At 52.0% G+C, this 15,182-nt stretch overlaps 1 protein-coding gene across 3 annotated transcripts in view; it reads right to left on the bottom strand.

Moving 5' to 3' along the window:
* Positions 1-15,182, bottom strand: part of PDE8A (phosphodiesterase 8A) — a 154,804-nt gene that overhangs the window by 109,048 nt on the left and 30,574 nt on the right. The gene's annotated exons all lie outside the window — the stretch shown is intronic.

The following is a 15,182-nucleotide window of genomic DNA, read 5'->3' as shown; positions in this document are numbered from 1 at the left end:
GGTCGGGGCGGCGAGGCCGCGTCCGCCCGGGTAGGGAAGGACAGACCTCGGCTCCAGTCGGATCTGAAGCCGTGCCGTCGAGAAGCGCTGAACCGGCGGCGCTCACCCGAGAGCTGCAGGCGGAGCGGCTCCGGCTCCGTTTCCCGGGCCGGATCTTCCCGGCAGCACGCCGCGCCCAGCCCCCAGCGGTGACCTCCAGCGGGTGGTGGCGTCAATGCAAAGCAGCTGGGGCGCCCGCCGCCTCCTCCCGGCCCCTCCCACCACTGAGCATGCGCGGCCACAATGTGAGGGGCGCGCTGCCCGGCTGGGAGAGAAAGACTTGCCCAAGGCCACACACAGCCACCCCGGGGCCGGTGGGCTCTGACCTCGGGCCTGCGGCCACCAAAACCCAGACCAATGGGTTCGAATCCCGGCTCCGTAACCTAGCAGCTGCATGACTAATAGATAATTAGAGATAACGGTCACTATCTCTGAGCCATTAAAGAGGCCCGTGGAAGGACCTCTGTTTCGGGTGGTTCCAGGCAGGAGGGGTCCGGGCGTCATTGTCGAGGGCCGCAGTCCTTGTGCGTTCCCTCTCACGCCAAGACCTGGAGCACCATGCCCGCCTACACAGGCGACTGGGAGGCTGTGATGCTGGGATGCTAAGAAGCTACATTTAGGGGCAAGCTGGGGACGCCGTCCTACTCTCCTATTAACCAAAGGACGGGGCGCCCAAGACCCCAAAGGCTCCTTGCTTGCGGGAGCAGAACCAGGCGTCCGCCGTGCCGGGCGAGGCCTGTGATGACGCGAGACGCGTTGGCAGAACTACACCCCACACATATCGCCAGCGACTCGCTGTGTGACCTTGAGCGAATCGCTTAGCCTCTCTGTGCCTGGGTCTCCTCCCACGATCAGCTAGAGGGTGGCACTCCTGGGCGTCCATCAAGTACCCTGGAGGAGCCCACCTCGGACCCGCCCTTTCTCCCGCCCTCCCTGCGCTCCCGGTCAGCCGAGACCCCGGCGCGACGGGTCCCTTTCCTCTCCCGCCGTCTACACCTTTCCTAGCGCGGCCCTGGAACGACCCTGAGGTGCTGCGGCTCCCGCCTGCGGCCCGGCTACTGTAAAGACCGGGACGCGTGCTCCGGGCTGGAGTCCCTGCTGCGTCGCTGAGACTGCCGCACGGGCTCAGGCGGCGGGTTCCCTGCGGCGGCTCGGGCTTCAAGACGAGCCTAAGATCCACAGCCCTGGCTCCCCTCGAGCCGGGATATTACGGGCCGGAGGTGCGCACCGGGCAGTTTCCCGAGGGCGGCAGAGCTGAAAGGCCGGGTAACCCAAGGGCAGTTTTGTACTATTGGCCCTCTTTACTAGCCGAGTGGGCCCAAACCACTGGCACGTGACTTACATTATCAAGTTTAAGCACATTTAACAATAATCTTATGTGTGCCTCCCTGCCTTATAAAAGTACCAGAGGCTCAAAGAACATGTCTTGAAAGACACAGAAAAAGATTTTTACCATCAATTGTAGTGTTTCCTGCCTCTGTTTTGCTGGTTTTCGAACATAATTTTTCCAGGCAGAATCTGCACTCTTCTAAATAAAGAGTAATTGGTGAAGAAAACGCTTTGAACCGTCAGAGTGCTTGAAAGTCTATCTCAGGCCCTCTGTCCTCCCCTCCCTGCCCCACTGAGAAGCCCGGCCTTGATGACTCCTGGCACTAACCTTGCCTCCTCCAGGGGCTTCAGGCTGCCCTCTTGGCTCCCCTTCCCAGGCAGGACCTCGGTGTCCTGGGATCACCCTGGAAATCCTTGAGCCCTGCTCTAATTCGGCGTGGGGACCCTTATCCCCAGCCCCGCCTCGCTGGCCTCCTGCGCTGCCCTTTGCTGTCCTGAGCTGGACTCTTGCCCTCTCTGTTGCCAGAGAACTGTTGGATAGCAGCGTTAACTGATTTCCAGCTCTGCAACTTGGAGACCCTAGACTTAGAAAGGTAAGGCTAAGAACAAAGCAGGAGCAGACAGGAACGGTAGGAGTCGTCCACCCACTTCTGGGGTCACAAGGAACAACCGCCCACTCACTTTCATCCATACTCTGGAACTCAGCCTGGGACACTCCAGGAAGTCACAGTCTCTCCCCGCCACCCCCCATCTCAGCTTCAACTGCCTAACATCAGTTCCACCCCACCCCTCCTTCCCTGGCCATAATCTGCACCTTGAGGTCCCTGAACACTTCTCTACCCAGTTTCCCCAGACCTCAGTAACAGGGGATGCAAAAGGGGTCACAATGACAGAACTAACCCAAACCTCACTGGCATGTGCCACCCACTGGCTCACCCAGGACTCCTGAGCCCCTATGAAGAATCCCACCCTGTGGGGTATGCAGGGAGCTCACGAACAATCCCACTCCTGCTGCAGGAGAGGCACCCCAGCCAGGGGGGTACCTGGAAGTTCCATGGCACGCAGGAGAACGTACTCCCCCACCACCCCGAATCCATTCCCCCAAGCAGAGTTGCTTGACGCCCACCAGGCTCAGAATTGCAGTTGAAGGTCAACTTCAATTTGGGGTTTTCTTTAAGATTTTTTTTTTTTAATGTGGACCATTTTTAAAGTCTTTATTGAATTTGTTACAATATTGCTTCTGTTTTGTGCTTTGGCTCCTTGGCCAGAGACAAGTGGGATCCCAGCTCCCCAACCAGGGATCCAACCGGCACCCCACCCCACCCCCATAGCCCTGCACTGGAAGGCGAAGTCTCAACCACTGGACCGCCAGGGAAGTCCCCTCGCCCAGTTCTTATTCTGAGGTCTCAGGCATGAGGTCAGTGGGGCTGGGAAAGAAGTCACCCTAGGGACAGAGGCCAGCCTGGGCCCCCACCCACCCACTAGCACAGGCCATTCCCAGGAGACTCCTCAGTCCTCATGGCCGCTTCACCAGTTCATGAGAGACATGAAGGTGCACAGGGTCCCACACAGCTTTATTCTATCTAAAACCCAAACCGACTGCGTTTCCACACCTCTTACACCTAAGCTGATCCTTTTTACAACCAGTGCTCCCTCCTGGCTTTATTTCCTCCTCCACCTAGGAGTCAGCGTTCAAAGACTGCTATTGGCACTCAGTTTTCTACTCCTCTCCTTGCCTTCCCCATTGAACTGGACTTGAAGCATCCACAAGTGGGAGAGATCCTGCACCCTGAGGTGTGAATCCCAACCCTGCCATACATCCTCTCTCCAAGCTGCTTTCCTCTACTGTAAATCTAGGATTAAGGATATCTACCTCTCAGGGATTAAATGGGCTGACATCAGATGCCTAGAATAATTACTGAGTGCCTGCGTCTCAGCTCGCCACCTCCTCCTGGGTCCTTTCAACACCACTTTCCTCCAGGCCTCCTGCCAGACTGCCAGAAACTGCTGGAGGAAATGAAATGACCCCGAGGTTCAATACCCCTACAAATCTGTGGCATCAGACTTCACCAGGTTCATTTCTCTAGCTTTCAAAATTTTGTACAATGTAATTTTTTTAATGTCTTTATTGGAGTATAATTGCTTTACAATGTTGTGTTAGTTTCTGCTGTATAACAAAGTGAATCAGCTGTACATATACATATATCCCCATATCCCCTCTCTCTTGCGTCTCCCTCCCACCCTCCCTATCCCACCCCTCTAAGTGATCACAAAGCACCGAGCTGATCTCCCCATGCGATGCAGCTGCTTCCCACTAGCTATCTATTTCACATTTAGTAGTGTATATATGTCAATTCTATTCTCTCACTTCGTCCCAACTCACCCTTCCCCCTCCCTATGTCCTCAAGTCCATTCTCTATGTCTGCGTCTTTATTCCTGTCCTGCCCCTAGGTTTGTACAATGTAATTTTTAAATTGTTTTAAAATTACACATTTTATAATTTACACATTAATACGTGCTAGAAAAATAGTAAACAAAAAAAAAAAATCAGACTTAGCAGAAGTATATAAAGTGTGCAGACGCAAAGGAAAGTCTCTCTTCCTTCCCTACTCCCTTCCTTCCGTAGAGGTAACTACTGTTAACAGTTTGGACCATATGCTGCCAGACCTGTTTCTATGTTAAATATTACACACACACACACACACACACACACACACACACACACACACACAGGTATTAGGATATCACAAACAGGGCTGCCGTGAACATCCTTGAATGTATCTTTTTCTGTAAGGTGGACTCCTCAAAGTTGAATTGCTTGGTGAAAAGGTATGTACCCCTCACCCCACCCCAGCTCCAGAAGGGATGAGGGGAAATGAAAACATAGAGCCTGGCTGAGCTGAGGGATTGAGAAGGGGGAACTCTTTGGACCTGCCCTCTGCTCCTGGATAAGGGGGATCCAGCCACCCCCAGACGCAAGGCCTCTGTTGATCATCCTCTCCAGGCCCCTGGCCTCCTTATCTTTATTTTTGTCTGTACTCCCAAGCCTTTAGTAAAGTGTTTGAATGTTGCAGCCTTTCTCAGATAAGGGAGGGACTGGATGATCTGCCCCTAGGCCAGAACTGTAAGGAGGGAGCAGCACTTCCTATAGGTGAGAACAGTAGAGAGAAGCCCCCAGATGCTGTCCCCTCACTCCAGAATTCAGACGTACACCTGCATTTCTCTCCTCTATTGGCTCCAGACCTTGGTACTCGTGGTTTTCCTGGAGCTCAGGATTGACAACCTAATGTGGACCCCCTTCCTCAAAATGACCTTATTAGCTGCTGCCATCTCAGACTCCTCCACTCCCAACAAGGAGCTCTGCCCCCAGTGCCAGCTCCCTGGCTCCATCCACACTTTCCCACCTGACCAGGGGGTCATATCCTCTGCCACCTACTGGAGAAAGTCCCAAATTCCTAACATTGCTGTATTTGGTTGTAAAGGTCAGAGCCCAACTCCACTAGTTCTGCCAGGGTAGGTACTTATTGCTTCATTTCCCAAGAATACAGGAAGGGAAGAATACAGGGACCCAGATGCCACTAGGACCCGTCTCACAGTCCTGACACCTCAGCTCTCCAGATGCAGTTTGCTGTGATGCTGAAACCATGGCCTTTGGGAGCCCCAGTCTCTACCTCCACAGCCCCACAGCAACACCGTTGGTTTCCACAGCACAGGAAGTTCCTTGGCCCAAGTTCCTAATTTGGAATGTCCCTAATCCCAGGCCCCCATCACAGGGCCCCAAGCTTACAAGGGTCCCAATCTCGGTTTAATGCTCAGCTGTGACCATCTTAAAATTCTTAATAAGTGTTGAACAAGGAGCCCCATATTTTCATGTCGCACTGGACCCCACAAATTCTGTGGCCGGTTCTACCTACCTCCTCTGAGAAGTGCACTGTCCAGGTGTGTGCAGGGGAGAGAAGTATGGGGCAGTGCGGGGGAGGAATTTGGTATCTTGGGGGAAATTCACAGGGTCTGCCCTGCAGGTCATGTTGTTATTTAATAACAACAGTCCATGCCTCCCTCTACCCTGGACCCAGCGCCCCAGCCCTGGCTCAGTCCCTGGCCTCACTCCACCTCCCGGGTAGGTGGGACCGGCCTCAGGTTTCCCCTGGAACGGCCTTCTCAAGAAGCAGGTCACAGGGGGTCAAGTGACACGCCAAGGTCACACAGCTGGATGGGGCACAGCCAGGACCCATGAAGTCCTCCAGCTCTTGTTCTTTCCCTGGGGGCTCATCGCAACCCACCCAGCCTCCCAACTGCCCAGCCTGTGGCTCTCAGCCAAATTCCACCTGAAAAGAGCACTTGGTTTCTGGGGGCCAGGATCACTGTTGACTGCCCCTCCTTCAGGGCAGGAGCAGGGGAGCAACACAGGTTCTCTTGGCCCAGAGGAGGAGAGCAGTGTGTCCAGACAGCCCTGCAATGGGACCTGTGACAGCGATGACACCGGCAAGCCTGTGTTAGGCTCTCTGACAAGCACTTCACGTGTGTGAGCTCACGTATTCCTCATAACAGCCCCGTGAAGTGCTTACTATTGCTCCTCCCACTCCCCTACCCGTGCCCCCATTTTACAGATGAAGACACTGAGGGTTTTTAAAACGAGGGCTGATGCAGGTCTTTAATAACCCAATACCCACCCTTTACAAAGGCTCTTAAAAACAGAAGATGCTTCTTTACTACAATGACGCATATTTATTTCCAGCTAAGAGCTTTCAAGATATTTAATAGTGAAGCACTAGAACACTCCCCAGGGCTGGGACTCAGCGGGTCTACTCTAAAGAGTGCCCCAAGACCAAGAAGCACTTAACTAGAGCATAATTAATGGATTCAGAAATAAAACAAAAGGCAACAACCATCGCTGCTATTATCCAACGTTGTCTAGATGGTCTGAGAAGTGCAATGAGATGTGGCTTAGAAATTAGAGCACAGATATTGGAACTGGAGATAAAATTGATCATTAACGGCAAGTAATATAGCTTTATATCCAGGATACTCAGAAATCAATTCAAGAGTCATTAACATGAAAGATTTCTCTAAAGTGACCAGATTAAAAGTAAAAAAGTAGTACTCTAGACTATCAATGGCCCATTAGAAAATATAATGACAAAAATCACACTAAGTGCCAGGTTCTGGGTTGGCCCTTATATGGAACCCATGTTTCCCCAGACCTCACCTTGGTCACCATGGTGGTAATAACCCACATTTTGCTGGCTCTTTCCCCCTCTACTAATGCAGGCCTCCAGCCTCCTGCAGCGTTTCAGCCAGTTACTTCTGGGAGTGTCTGAGGGGGGGTCTGAGGTGAGGTAGTGAGATCACCCCCCATTCTCTCTTTTGCTGGCACCCCACACCATGTTACCAGCTGGGCCCTGGCACTGACTCCTGATGCTGTGAAAGCTGAGGCCCTGGAGTCCTCAGGGTGCTGAAGCTCCTCTGGGCTCCAGGCACAAGTCGGAGAAAAGACACACTTACAGGGTCACCAACCGTGTCTCAGTTTGCCCAAGACTCTCCTCTCCAGGTTTTAACACTGAAAGGCCTGCACCCTGGGAAACCCTCAGTCCCAGGCAAACCAGGCCGATTGGTCACCTTACATACACACGCGTGTGCGCACACACACTCATGTGCACACACAGTGTCTCACTTTGTCTCCTAGGCCCTGAAGGCATGCTGTTTGTGCCCTGTGTCTTGCAGAGTTTATATCTGGGCAAAGAGCCTTTCCAGCGTCAGTTCACAGATTTTCTACTGGGGACTCAGACTCAAGCCCACCCCTGGGTAAAGCAAGGAGACCCCAGAGCCCTGCGGCTTCCCCGTTGTCCTCCCTCGCCTGACACACATGCTCCTTCCCACCCCTTCCATCCACCTGCCACAGCTTTGGTTAAACCTGGAATTTGCACTACAAAGAAGCATCCCCTCTAAATATCCCCAAAGCCCTGTGAGGTTGATGTTGTCATCAATACTCTATTGGAGAGAACGTGGAGGCTCGGGGAGGTTAAGTAACTTGTCCTAGGTCACACACAGAGCAGACGGCAGAACCAGGCTGCACACTGTGCCCTAACTGACGCCAAAGCCCAACCTGTCTCTACTGTGCAAGCACTTCCATGAAAATAAGTTTTGGCGATAGTAAGTTACATACGGGAAACTGAGGAGCCAAACATCACTGATGCTTGAGAAGCAGAAAGAGAAATATGATACACCCCAGAGCAACTGAGGGCTGCTCATTCCCAGGATAAATGGGAGGCAAAATGCAAAGCAGCACACTGTTTACCAAAAGTATTTGGGGCTTTTTAAATGTCAGCCGCAATGATCATGAATCACTCCTCTTAAAGCTCTTAATCCAAAGTAACCCTCCTTTTCCCTCTGGCCTCTCTCCTGATTCATCAAGTTGCTTCTGAGGGCCTGAATCACCCGCCCTGAGTTCTGGGTCTCAGGCCTCCCACGTCCCATGGGGAAACTGTCATTCTCTTCTCTCGGGAGGGGTGTCCTGTATAAGTGTGCCCAAGCCTGCTTGCAGGGGATAGAAGACTTTGGAGGGGGAAGACTCCAGCCTAAGAAGCAGTGCAGCTGGAAAAAGTCACAGTAACAGGCTGGGCCTCATAATAACCGGGGTCCCAGATTCATCCCTTCATGTACAGACTCTGTTGAGCGTCTAGCCTGTGTAGGCACTGGGCTGGATACTGAGGTTACGGTGATGGCCAAATAGCCCCTGCCTATTAATGGAGCTCATAATCTGGGGTGGAAGGCAGGCATCATTCAACTCCATCAGAGTATAATTATAAGCTGATGAATGCTGTGACGTACAAGGAGCTCTGATTGTGTATCACAGTAGGAAATGATTTAACCTTGAACAGAGGAGAGTGATCACCAGGATGTTTTCCCTGAGCTGAAATATGAATGGATAGCTGTTTTTCCTGCCCAGCACCCATTCATTCTTATAGCTACCTAATTTTCCTCTGGGAAACCACAGTCACCCCTAGTATCAACTCAAATTATTTGGGTGGAATGTTTAGTATGTACCACATCCCCAGCCACAGAAATTGATTTCGAGATAGGCACATGATCCAATCCAGAGTTAATGAGGGTTGATGTTATTGGTTGAACCCCTGATCAAGCCATACCTGAAGTCAGAACTATGCTGGAACTTTTCCGCTTTAACAACTTCTGCTTTTGATTAAGCCTCTTTGGGTCTAAATTTTGGTCTCTTGCAACTAACAATGTCCTATCTGGGCTACAAAGTAGTAACATTAAAAAATATATAGGAAGGAACATTCCAGGCAGAGGTAAGAGAAAGCACAGAGTACAAAGACCCTGAAGTGAGAGGAAGGAGCAGGGTAGGTTCAGGAGCTAGCCCCTTCTAAGCTGTTGGCCACTGGTCTGAAGCTCCTTATGATCAGTTTCTTTTGAGCCTTCACAAGAACTCTGAGATGAGTATTAGCATTCTTATTTTATAGATGAGGAAACTAAAACTCACACAGGGGAGGTGACCTGCTCCAGGTCACAGAATAAGGACACCAACCCAGGCCTCTCTGACTCTGAGATCTATGCTGTTGATCTTCATCTTACATGTTTCTGTCCTACATATGATCTAACGGGACCACCGTCCCTTCTTTTCCATCCTACTCCTCTGACCACCTGGTTTCTAGTTGGGTTCAGCCCATGGAGGCTCGGAAGAGGTTAGGATGCAGGAGGACGGGAAAAGCCAGTCTGGCTCTGGCAGCATCATGGCAGTGGCTGCAGCTGGGTTGGTGGCAACAGGAGCCGGCGGTGAGCATAGGGGCGGCACCTCTAGCAGCTCAGCAGCAAGGTGTGTGTCCTCCTGGGGCCTGGAAGCTTCCTGATCCCTTTGGAAACACCCCTGTCATGCTTCTGTGTCTCCAGCTCTTCCAACACCTTTTAGCCAATTCCTCTCATCAACACTGCTTTGCCTGAGATATCTCGAGTGGTTTGTATTTTCCTGGCTGGCCATGGATTGATGTAATCATTGATGGGGTGACTGTTACGAACAGTCTCACTGGCAGAAGGTGTTACTGCCAGCTGCTGCCGGGGTAGTCCGCTGGGCTCAACAAATAGCGGATAAGGCAGGGATGGCAGGGATGGGGTCTGATCTTGCTCTGCCTGCCTTCAGAGCTTTTAACTACCGTGCCATAGCAACTTCTCATTAAGGCAGGGAAGCCTGTCTGCCTCCTACTGAGCCCAGCTTCAAGGGCTTGAGTTAACTCTGGAGAATTATATCCCAGGCTGGCCATGGACTTAAGGTGACTCTAGAGAGAAAAGTTTTCACAGAGAATCAGATTTTTAGTTCCAGACTCGAGATCACCTAGGCCAGAACCAACAGGTTGTGATGAAATAGCCTGCCCAAGAGTCAGAACTGCCTTCACCCCTGACTGCCACCAACTCCTGTGTGACTTGACTTGAGAAAGTCCCCCTCCCCCTCCAGTCCCCACCTATGAAAGGAGGAGCTGAGCCATGGCAGACATGGTGTGTTTCCTCCCCAACACACCGTGAAGGGCCTGGGAAGCCGTTCTCCTCTCACCTGCTTCCCAGGCCCTTCCCAGCCCATGGGGTGATGCTTGATTGGTTCCAGCCAATTGCAGTCACTCCTTTCCCTGAGTCAGGGATTGGTTTAGTCATGAGCTCGCAACACACCCTTGGTCAATGGAATGTAGGGGGTCTCTGGGGGATGGTGCGGAGAGGGGTTTCTGGGAAGGTTTTCCTCACTCTGAAAATAGAGACACAAGAGAGACATCTGACTGCTTTCTGCCTACAGAATGGCTGCGCAAGAAAGGGATGCCTGGCGCTGTTTCAGCAACCTGACCACCGTGAGGGAGAGCTGCCAACACCTGAGGGTGGCAGAGCGGAAAGATGGACAGAACCTGTGTCCTCGCTGTCCTGAGTGTAATCCCATAACCGCCCAACATCTGAACTCCTTGTTAGGTGGTGTAAAACAGTTTTGTTGTGTAAGCTATTTTTAGCTGGGCCTTCTGTTATCTGCACCCAAAGCCTTCTACGTGACATACGAGGCCACCAGATGAATTTCCCTGTCGTTTTTAGATCCAACATTTTGTGATTCAGCTTCTCTTTTCAAAGAAGGAAGCAGGCTTGGCAGGAGGGGACTTGTCCAAGGCCACACCATGCGTGTGGTGGAGCCAGGACCCCAAGCTGCTGCATTCTCTCCCACCATACCCCTTCACCCCTTCGCGCGAGCCCTTCACACAGTGATGGACATCAGTTCTTGTTTCTAAGAAATGCTTCACTGTGTCACTCACAACTTCTCTGAGTTGAAGGGGAGTATGGGGTTGGATAAAGATGACCCTAGAGGACTTCGCTGGTGGCGCAGTGGTTAAGAATCCGACTGCCAATGCAGGGGACACGGGTTCGAGCCCTGGTCCGGGAAGATCCCACATGCCGCGGAGCAACTAAGCCCCTGCGCCACAACTACTGAAGCCTGCATGCCTAGAGCCCGTGCTCCTCAACAAGAGAAGCCACCGCAATGAGAAGCCCGCGCACCACAACAAAGAGTTGCCCCCACTCGCTGCAACTAGAGAAAGCCCGCGCGCAGCAACGAAGACCCAGCGCAGCCAAAAATAAATAAATAAATACATACATAAATAAATTTATTAAAAAAGAAAGAAAGACGACCCTATATAATTTCCCACCCTGCAGCCTGCCCCTCTGCATGGGTGCCATTGGGACCCAGCAGAATACAGAAGTCTGGGTGGGGGCAGGACTCTTTCCCAGCACATAATTAGTAAGCTTGGCAGTGATGGTGCTGCCAGCGTCCATGGGCCACCCAACTACCGTGCTCCCAGCTGCAGCTGATCCAGAAGATCAGAGAGGGTGAGCTCAAAAGGGCTCCTCTTCCTTCTGAAATGTGAAAGCTTGCCAGTGCCCACATGAAGGCTACAGAGAGCTCAGAGAATCCTGATTTCTGGCCTCCCTTTGGTAGGAGACCAGACTTGTGTAAATTTAGTGTTCTCCTGGCCCACGGTGGCAACTTGTGAGACCCTCCTGGTTGCTGGCCACCCAAGGGACAGAACCTGGGTATCTCTGCTGGAATCAGCCCCATCCCAAAGTTAAGCAGGGAATCTCAGCCAGCACTGAAAGAAGGAGAAGGATTCCATCCCTCCACAGAGACTCAGCCACAGAGCTAGCTGGAGAATCAGGCAGAACCAAAGTCGTATCATTGCAGCAAGGATTTTTCTTTAGTACTTTTACCTAACTATGACTATTTAGGCATGTAAAAGCCAGCTTTTCTCTCCCCTCACAGTGCTTATTCTTAGACCCTGGACAACCAGGTCAGATTTGTGAGGTTTGGAGTGACAGTCACAGAGGGTGCCTGCAGCCCAGGAGCCCACCTTTCCCTCTTCCCTAAACAGGGCTGATGGTCTAGACTTACTCTCTGGGGTCAGTGAAGGACTTTAGTTTGTAAGTCACAGAATCCAACTCTGGCTGTTTCAAGCAAAAAAAATAAAAGGACTTTTGGGGAAGGGCTATCAGGATGCTTTGGGCTGTAAGCAGCACAATAACAATAGGACTTCTTATGTCACATAACAAGAAGTCAGGCAACAGGTGCTCTAGGACTGGTTCAGCGGTTGTGCGGTCACGTGGTCTCAGCCCCCAACATAGCCTGATGAGCCCCACCTCCTGGTACTCGCACCCTTGTGTAGCCCCTGCCATGTTAAATAGCGCTGGGAGGACTTCCCTGGTGGTCTGGAGGTTAAGACTCTGTGCTTCCACTGCAGGGGGCGCGGGTTCCATCTCTGGTTGGAGAACTAAGATCCCACATGCTGCGCGGTGTGGCCAAAAAAAAAAGAAAAAAGATACTAAAAAAAAAAACAGCGCTGAGCTGTGTGGCCTGTAGGACACTGCAGAAATGACGGCATGTGACTTCAAGGCTGGCTACATGGTAAAAGTCACTGTGGTTTCCACCTCATTCTGTCCCTTGGATCACTTCCTGTGGAGGAAGCCAGCTGCCGTGGGGTGAAGACACTCAGGCAGCTGTAGGAGAGGCCCATGTAGAGAGGAACTGAGGCCTCTTACCAACAGCCTCGTGGGTGAGCCATCTTAGAAGTGGATCCTCTGGCCCCGATCAGGCCTTCAACGGTCTGCAGCCCCGACCAACTGTTTGACCACAACCTTGTGAGAGAACCGGGCCAGAGCCACCGGCTTAGCCACACCAAGCTAGGCCTTGGACTGAGTTTTTGCACATCACCCTCACCACATGCATGCAGTAGGCATTATTATTTTCCTCATGCTGCAGAGCAGGAAACGGCACAACCAGGAGGTGGCTGAGATAGGATAAGACAAAGCCCTCCCTTTAGGGGTCAGGCTGGGAGAGCTGCCCCATCTCCTGCTTAACTGTAGCACTTCAGGGACCCCCTGTTCTAGGCCACTTGCCCTGGGTGTCTTGGACCCCAGTTATTCCTCCAGTATAGGGCTCTGCTAGTGCCTCCCAAACTGCCTAACTTTCTGGTGGGGCCAGTGGGAAATCTTTCCTCCCAGGTTCGCTAAATCCATGTCTGCACTTACCCCTGCCTTGTGCATCCCCGAGCTGACAACTCACCCTCAGCCTTACCCACAAACCCAGACAGTTCCTGGGTTGCACAGGTGCACCTGAAGGCAGTATGTGCAGGAACAGCGATGCTTTGTTAGAAACAAGGCCACCTGAGGCATGATGCAGCACCCCCGGGAGTAGATTCCAACCCAAAGTGGCCCTCGGGGAGGTCCCTGCAACAGCAAGTCCCATACAGGGCTGCTGCCAGCGACACCGTCTGGTGCCAGTCTCTCCTGGGGGTTTAGGCTTATGCAACTTTTTCTAGGATTTAACTTCCTTTTTCTTTTTTGGTCTCTATGTTTGTTATTATGCCTGTGTCTGAATGAGTTTTGTACAACTCCTATGTAAGTGGGTGAGAAGTAGCTAAACAGCGGGGAGCGGTAGGGTCAGAGCAGGACAGTGGGTCAGGCTGTCACCATTCATTTGAGAACCAGTGGCTTTCAAATTGCTTTTTAGGAAGGGAACAATTTTGTCAAAGGAAATAAGAGCAGGAAGCACTGAAGCCTTTGGCGAGATGGGAGTAGAAACTTCACCTCTCATCAGTCCCCTACTCCCAGGGGCAGCCCCCCACTCCCAGGGGTAGCCCCCGAGGCAGCTCTGCGGAGAACAGGGAGCACTTTCAGGACTGCCCCCCAAGCCCCCACCCCCTGCACAACTGGCAGTGTAACAGACCAGCATCTGTCACGGCTTTAGTCCTGTTTCTCTACCATTAGGATTAGGTGCAGCTTCATGTGCCAGAAAAGCCTAAATAACAGAAGCTTATACAGCATAGACGTTTATTTTTCTCACTGGTAAACAAAGCCCAAAGAGAGTAATCAGAGATGCAGGCTCAGGTGATCCAGACTCAGGACCATCTGAGTGGCCTGAACTCACTGTGCAGGCACCGGTCTAGCAGCCCAGCCTTCTCGATCCCCAGCACGTGGCTGCACCTCATCGTTCCAGGCTGGTTTCTCTCACATTCACATGCTGGCCAGAAGGAGGTGACTGACTCCCCTGGTTGGCCCAGGACAGAGAGATGGCCCAGGACGTGGCACTTTCCGTGCTAAAACCAGGAGAGTCTCAGGCAAACCAGGACAAGTGGGTCACCCCGGACGAAGGGCATGGACCCTCCCTTAAGGACACTTTGTGGAAGTCATACAACATGTTTCTTCTATATCATTGGCCAAAACTTAATCACGTGGCCCCGTTTAGCTGCAAGGGAGGCCAGGAAATGGCGATTTTATTCTGGGTGCAAGGGAGGCCAGGAAATGGCGATTTTATTCTGGGTGGCCATATAGTCAGTTAAACACTTAATATAAGAAAAGAGGGGGAAACAGATATTGGGATCAACAAGCAGTCCCTGCTGGTTCCCCTCCTTCATCCCAACCCGCCCTCTGAGCACGTCCTGCTGCTGCACCTCACACAGATGCAGGCTTTCCCCTTGGCTCTGACTTTTATTTTTCTGCTTGGCTGCAGTTAAAATTTCCCTCCAGCAATGTGGCTTCCAGCTGCCCTGGGTATCATCACCCCAGCCTGTCCTAAATCCAGACCGGAGACTGGATTGCTGGAGTCGCAGCCTCCTTAACCACCTCAACTAAACTGCCATCCAGGCCGGATGCTAGGCTTCCTTATTGAAGAGCTTCAAAGGCAAGGAAGTCTCAAGGTTCGTGGGCAAGGCAAGAACGGCAAAAACAGCCTTCCCTTTCCTCCCCTCCGCTCCCTTCTCTTTCTCTTCCTTCCCTTTCCCTTTCCATCCTCCTTATCAGACATCAGGTACTAAAGGTACCATGATAAATGAAACAGACACAGTTCCTGCATCCAAGAGATTACAGAAGAGCCTATGGAACAGACAGCGTAACAATCCTGTATAACAGGTATGACGAGGACCAAGATAGAAAATCAGTGCTGTGGGATGCCTAGAACAGATCCCCAATCCAGATTTGGGGGTTCAGAGGGTCTCCTAGAACAGAAGACCAAATTTGGTCCTGAGGGATAAGTAGGGCTTGAGTCCTGAGGGATGAGGAGGAGTTGGGTCCTAAGGGATGAGTAGAATGAGCTAAGTGGGAGAAGGGAGTGTTCAAGTAAGTACATGAGGCAGCCGGTAGAAAAGCCACAAGGCAGGAGAGAATGTGGTCCCTTCAAGGGACTGGAAGCAGCTCAGGGAGGCTGGCACTAGGAGAAGGGAGGGGCTGTGCTGGGAAGTGGCTAGAGATGAAATGAGGGCGGTCATCAGGGGCTGGATCACAACTGT

This window comes from Eschrichtius robustus, chromosome 1, assembly GCF_028021215.1.
Source record: "Eschrichtius robustus isolate mEscRob2 chromosome 1, mEscRob2.pri, whole genome shotgun sequence".
NCBI classification, from domain to species: domain Eukaryota; kingdom Metazoa; phylum Chordata; class Mammalia; order Artiodactyla; family Eschrichtiidae; genus Eschrichtius; species Eschrichtius robustus.
This window is presented reverse-complemented; position numbering and strand designations above follow the sequence as displayed.